This window comes from Equus caballus, chromosome 11 (assembly GCF_041296265.1).
Source record: "Equus caballus isolate H_3958 breed thoroughbred chromosome 11, TB-T2T, whole genome shotgun sequence".
Taxonomy (NCBI): domain Eukaryota; kingdom Metazoa; phylum Chordata; class Mammalia; order Perissodactyla; family Equidae; genus Equus; species Equus caballus.
The window spans coordinates 1,759,234-1,765,233 of NC_091694.1; the positions used below are offsets into that span (position 1 = coordinate 1,759,234).

At 60.6% G+C, this 6,000-nt stretch overlaps 1 protein-coding gene and 1 long non-coding RNA gene across 3 annotated transcripts in view; one reads left to right on the forward strand and one right to left on the reverse strand.

Moving 5' to 3' along the window:
- The window catches only part of BAHCC1 (BAH domain and coiled-coil containing 1), a 77,044-nt gene extending 74,216 nt beyond the window's left edge, over positions 1 to 2,828 (reverse strand). Inside the window, exon 1 of one of the 2 annotated variants that reach the window (XM_070225783.1) lies at positions 2,690 to 2,828. The gene's annotated coding sequence lies outside the window, so the exon portion shown is untranslated. Of the gene's footprint in view, positions 1 to 1,197; positions 1,330 to 2,689 lie in introns of those variants that run through there. The other variant, XM_070225788.1, reaches the window with a different exon arrangement.
- A 668-nt stretch (positions 2,829 to 3,496) lies between these two features.
- Positions 3,497 to 4,425, forward strand: LOC111775563 (uncharacterized). The gene is made up of 2 exons (XR_002811269.2): positions 3,497 to 3,997; positions 4,151 to 4,425. It is a non-coding gene; the product is annotated as an uncharacterized lncRNA (long non-coding RNA).
- Positions 4,426 to 6,000: the final 1,575 nt, after the last annotated feature.

A 6,000-nucleotide genomic window follows, 5' to 3' on the forward strand; every position in this document is an offset into this window, starting at 1 on the left:
CGGGAGACCTGGGCCGTTCATCACCCAGGGTCACACAGCGACCCTCCTGTGCTCTTCCTGTTGTAAAGCTGTTGCTGGCAGAGCTCCCCACTCACACCCTGGCCCCAGCTCTATAGGGTGGGCCTACCCCACAAACCCCACAAACCTCCTCCTGCCCCTGGGCTGAGCTACACTCCCCCTGCTTCCTGCAGCCCCTAGGACTTTTTTCCGGTGTCCGATGACCAAGGCTTGAGGCTCCCTTCTGGGGCTGCCTTTGGGACGACACCAGGGCTGGGCATCAGGGCTGGGCAGGCGCCAGACCCGCCTCCTTCTCCTCCCTCTTGTTTCTGGGGGGACTGAGTCCTTGGCCTGGTTACTTGCGGCATATATAGACCAAAAATAAATTATTCCCATCAAAATTCCCACAGAGCAGCCTGAGCCTGCGGCAAAGCCTTTCCTCCCAGTCCCCAGAGGCAGGCATTGGGGCTGGCCAGACACGGCCACACGACCACCCCTCCGGCCTGACCTGAGCATGGCCACCGCCTCTTTTGTTAACAGGACAGTCGATCCATTTAATTAAAAATCATTCAATAGATCCGTTTTTTCCCCTCAATCTGCACGAACACATATTGCACCCAATTCATGACACATCAGACCTGCTGCAGTCTGTAAGTCCCCAGCGGAGGTGGGAATGAGGGGTGCCCAGGAAAGTGTCCCAAAGGGACACTCCCCGGAAGACTCCCTCTTCCAACAGCCCAAGCAAGGGTAGCCAGAGCAGCCTGCCCGGGGCCAGCGCCGAGGCCAGGGGGCCAGGCGGTGCCACCAACTCTGGCTCATGACTTGCATGAACCTCTTCCAGCACATTCCAAGGGCCCAAGGGCCGGGTCTCTGGCCCACGCTGGGCCCAGGTCCCTTTCAATATGCAAACCCCAAGCCCAGCTAGCAGCTGTCTGCTCTGCGTGATGGAAGCGCAGACGCAGATGGAGGGATTTTCTTTCCACCAGAACTGATTTTGTTTGGTTTGCATTTGTATTTTTTAATAGCAGGCATTTTGGATGCAAAAAGCCTCCCCAGGCGGATGGAGTAAAGTTAAAGCCGCCGCTTCCCAGCCAGAAACAAAAGCCCTTTGGAAACTGAGCCGCGGGGCTGGCGGGCGGCGGGGATGGAGCCGGCCGAGCGCCCCCGGACCCGCGTCGGGAGAAGCGGCGCAGCACCTACCGCGCGGCGGCTGCTCCGGCTGCGCTCCGGCTCCGGCTCCGGCTCCGGGCGGCCGGGTGTCCGGCAGAGGCCGTCCCGGCCTGCTCGCCGGAGTCCGCCCGGTCTCCTAGAACGGGGAGGCGGCCGGAGGCGCCATAATCGCAAATTTATGGCCTGGGTGACGTGCTTCCCTCTCCCACAATGGGGCCTGGTGACATTAAACAGAAAATTGATGAGAGAGGAGCGAAATCTAATCTCTCTTCCCTCCACGCCAGCTCTTCTCGCTTTTCGGGGAGGGGGGTGGGGGACGGGAGGCAGAAAGTGGTCGCCTCGAGTTGGTGCGCTCCTGAGCCCCACGCCGGATGCTTCCTCCCTAATTCGGGCTCCTGGCCGGCGGGCTGCGGGAGGGACCGCGACCCTGGCCCTGGGCCCCGACCCTCCGCGGCTCGCCGACTCTCCGCCGCATTTCGGGCAGAATCTCTTTCCACGCGCCTCGGACGGAGAAGAGAGCCAAGTACCCCAGTCCCACCCGCACGGAGGGCCCCGGGCCCGGATGGGGCTGCGATGCGCCCCCGGCCTTCGCTCCGCTCCCCAACTCCGGGGGCCCCCCAGTCCCGCGTTGGAGCTCCCTGCCCCCACCGCGCGGAGCCTGCGCCAGCAGCCGATGGGAAGACCCCAGCTGCCCAGCCCCCACCCGGAGCAAGTGGGAAAAGAAAGCAAGTGACCACGCGGGTCGCGCCCGGGGTGGCTGGCTGCGAGCGCCCGCGCTCCTCTGCCTGCGGCGCGGCTCCCCCGGGGCGCGCCCGGCGCCTCCTGGCACCGACCCCGCCGTGCCTCGTCCTTAAAGGCGCCGCCCGCCCAGCCGGCCTTTGTCCGCGCCTCAGGGAAGGGTCACACCAAGGGAGGTGGGGTGGGTGGGGGTGGGGGTGGGGGTGGGGGGCAGCGGCAGGGCTCTTTTTCCCCCTACCCCCTCCTCCATCCTATCTCCACGGGGCAAAATTCTGCGGTGGCCTCCCCCTGCTTGGAGGAGGCCAGGGCCCAGCAGCCACCCCGCCATGTGCTGCCTGAAACCTCCAGGCTTGGACAAGGTGCTTGGTCGTGAGGACCCAGCCTCAACAAGTGGGGGTGAGGAGGGTGCTTCTCAGAGAGAGAATGAATGAGGGAGCTCCAGTGGAGCAGCTTGAAGAATGGAAGGGCCACCTGCTCACAAGAGAGAACACATCCCTGCCAACCAACCTGGCAACCTGGCTGTGCTGGGCCCCGACCCACAGGTGAGGGGCAGCTGCAAGGAATGGACAGAGCCCTGGTTTGGGGCCCAGACCCGGATCCAGTGGGCAAAGTTATGAGCAACTCCACTGGTCCCCCTCTCTGGCCTAGATGACATGGGCATCTGGGTGCCAGATGCTGTCCTAGGTACACGTTTAATCCTCTGGACAGCCTGGGACACAGATGATAGTGATGATCATGCCCATTTTAGAGATGAGCAAACTGAGACTGAGACGGTGTAACTTACCCGTGTTCTCACCCAGGGGCTAGGTACCTGGGCCCCGGATTCTTCCGCAAAACCAAGACATGGATTGGCTGGACTTTGGGTCCCAGAGAGCCCCAAGACTCATGGATGGGGCAGACTTGATAGGTCCCGACTTTCACAAGCCCATTATCCTTGTAGACAGAGAGCAGAAAAACATGGGCCTCATGACCGCAGTTGGGTGCTTTGGGCCACAGGACCCACAGAAGGATGCCACCAGGGCCCCATTCTTCCTGGGAAGCCCCCTCCACAGGCTCCAGTGGCCCAGCGTGTTTCTGAGTCACCGGGATGAAGACACCGCCGGGCAGGTCACCATCTCTGCGGCTGGGAAGAACTGCTTATATATGGCAAGAATCTGGAAGCCAGAGTCCAAAAGGTCACATTGGACTGAAACCAACGAGATTACATTTAACGGGCTGGACGTGAACCTCCACTTTTAGGTTCAAGATTCAGTTGTAAAAATGCAGGCAGCTTCCCACGGAAGACATGATGAGCCGACTTGCAGCTGTCTGTACCGTTCAGGCAGAACCGCTCCCCAGCGCAGGCCCCTTGTGAATTTCCCTGAGCCCCAGCAGCTGCGCCTGCGCCCTCCGGGGCCCTCCTGGGATGTCATGCTTGCTGGGGGAGGGGACGCAGCTGGGGACGGCCGAGAATGGGGTCCTTGTGCTGCTCTCATCAAACCCAGCCTGGATGAACACAGCTTTGTCTGCACCCACACGCCCGTGGTGGCCACGGGACCAGGGATCAATGCCTGGGGCTGGGGGCGCTTCAGAACAAGAGTGGCTGCTTTTGGCCTCAGTTAACCCTTGAGTGGATGTTGGATGTACAGTCTTCTCCAGCTCTGCGCCTGGGGGTGGGGGTGGGCAGGAGAAGGGTGAAAATCAGTGTCAAGTCCCAAGTTTCAAAAAAATGTTAAACCAATTTTTTTTTTTTTTTAATTCAAATGGCTGCAGCCATTGGGGGAGATGAGAGGGTGGCCTTGGGTGAAGGGGGTAACTCTGAGAATTACTTGGCCTTCTTCACAGAATCCCCCTCCCACACCAGGCCCAGCTGGGAACAGAAGCCTAACTTGACAGCGCCCCAGTCCTGGTCTAGCTGTGGCATGCACCTCACTTCCGGGGAATTCTTGGTCATCCAGAGAAGCAGGCCCCCACTGGGCATCCATCAGCCTGACAGGATCTCAGCTCCAGTGGGGAGACCAAGGAGACCAACGACAGAGGGGAGAAGAGCCTGGAGACCCTCTGCTGGAACCTGGAGGGCCTTGCAATGACTTCAGAGCAAGTTGGGGTGGAGGTCAGTCGGGGAGGCCTTCCTGGAGGCGGGAAGGGCGGATGGAAGTGGGGAGGGGCGCATGAGGGTTACTTACAGGTCTAATGGCTTGAATTGCTGCAGTGGGTCTGGGCCAGGAAGTGGGGTTCCTTGTGAGTCAGCATTGTTCCCTCTTAGTGAACAGAGCCGGTGGCAAAGGGGCAGCAAGAGGACGACGAGAGGTCCCCAGAGGACCCGGGGGCTATAGCACCTCTGGTCCAGCTGGGACCTGTCCAGCCCGCTCCTCCTCCTGGGCAGGCAGCCTTGGGGCCGAAGGAAGTATACCTGGTAACAGCATGAGTCGGTTTTATTCTCTTCTTTACAATTTTCTGTATTTCTCAAATTTCCCTTTTGAAATGCATTCATTTTGTAATCAGAGAAAACAGAAACAATAAACATTACCCCTAAACAAATCTCCAGGCCCAGAGATACTGTCTCAGGCTGTTGGGGAGCCCTGAGGCATGCTGGCCCCTCTCCAGCGGGCTTGTGAATTCACTGCCCTGGCTCAGTGCTCATGGTTCACCCCAGGACCCGGAGGCCCCATCCCCGCCCCACAGACCCTTTGAGGAGTGGTAGGCCCTGGGGGGTCTCAGATTGCCCCACACCCTCTCCCAGGCCTTATAGAGGCCACCAGGACAGGTGCCATCGGCTCTGGCTCTAGTCCCTCAGTCCACTGCATCCAGGGCAAACACAGACCAGCCCCCAGAAGTCCTTCCCACTCCCCCGAAAGCACTTGTTTCCTGAACATCCCTAGTAAGGTGAGCCCCAGGCAGTCAGACCCCTGCCCACGAGAGGTCCACGGCCCTGAATGTGCCATGCCAAGGTAGAGGGGCCAGGTACCTAGCAATGGCAGGGTATAGGGGGCCCAGTCCTCAGGGTCAGGGGCCTCGGGAAAGGCTCACCCGGGGGGTCAGAGGCCACTGCTGACAGGCATACCAGCGAGTCAGAGCCCTGTCCAGGGTGAAACCGGTTAGCCAGTGTGTAGGGCCTGATGTAAGTGAGGGGCTGCCTGATGTGGCAGGGGCCAGACAAGGCCGAGCCAACTTCCTTTCGGATCCCTATGTGGATCCCTGCACCCCCTGCAGTGGCGCCGTGCTGCGGCCCCACCTCTGCCCAGGGCTCCTGGCCCAGATGGCAGTGGGGCCAAAATCCCCTCACCAATCCTGCCTTGGTTGGGCTGCCCAATTTTCACCATAGCATAGCTCTCACCCTGGGCTGGGGTTTGTCTCTGCTCCACCTGCACCCCAGGATCCAGGGCCATGAGCAGGAAACCCCTGGGAGTGTTGGCTGTGGGGGTACTGGAGGTTTCCAGGAGAGGGTGCTGGCTGAGAGGCTGGCTCTGGGTACTCGGGGATGAGGGGGTGCCTGGAGTCCTGCGTGGACCCTCAGACCCCTGGGGAGGGGGCAGGAGAGATTCCCCAACACAGGGTCAAAGAAGGAATCTGTAGGGGTAGGGGGACAGGAAGAAACATGGCCATGGCCACAGGCTGGGTCTTGGGGCACAGCAGCCACCAGCATCCTGCTTGGGTTGGCTGCTTCCCCTCGCTGACAAGAGGAAGAATTGAGGTTTCCTGAGCACTGAGCCTCAGACAGCAGGTGACTCCCCCTCCAGGTCAAGGTCATGCAGCAGGAAGGAGGAGAGCTAGGATTTGGCCGTCCACCCAGCCTGAGCTCCACCTGCTGTACCACCCAGCCCTGCAAACCCCGAGAAGTGTAGGATTTGGGTTCTGATGGGAGAAACGCAGAGGGGACCACTGCTGGCCTCGGGTTTAGGACAACCAGAGTTCACCTAGACATCTGAATGGCCAAGGGGGCTCTGCAGAGTATTGGGGGTACTGCTCCCATCCTTGGCTGAGCCCAGTCCTTGCATCCTCCCCTACGGCCACAAAGCAGACCCCTCCCCCTGCCCTCAAATGGAGGTAGGGTGGGGCAGAGGGGGCTCTTCGGGTCTACCTGGGCTCCAGATGCCCACAGCCTTCCTCTCCTAG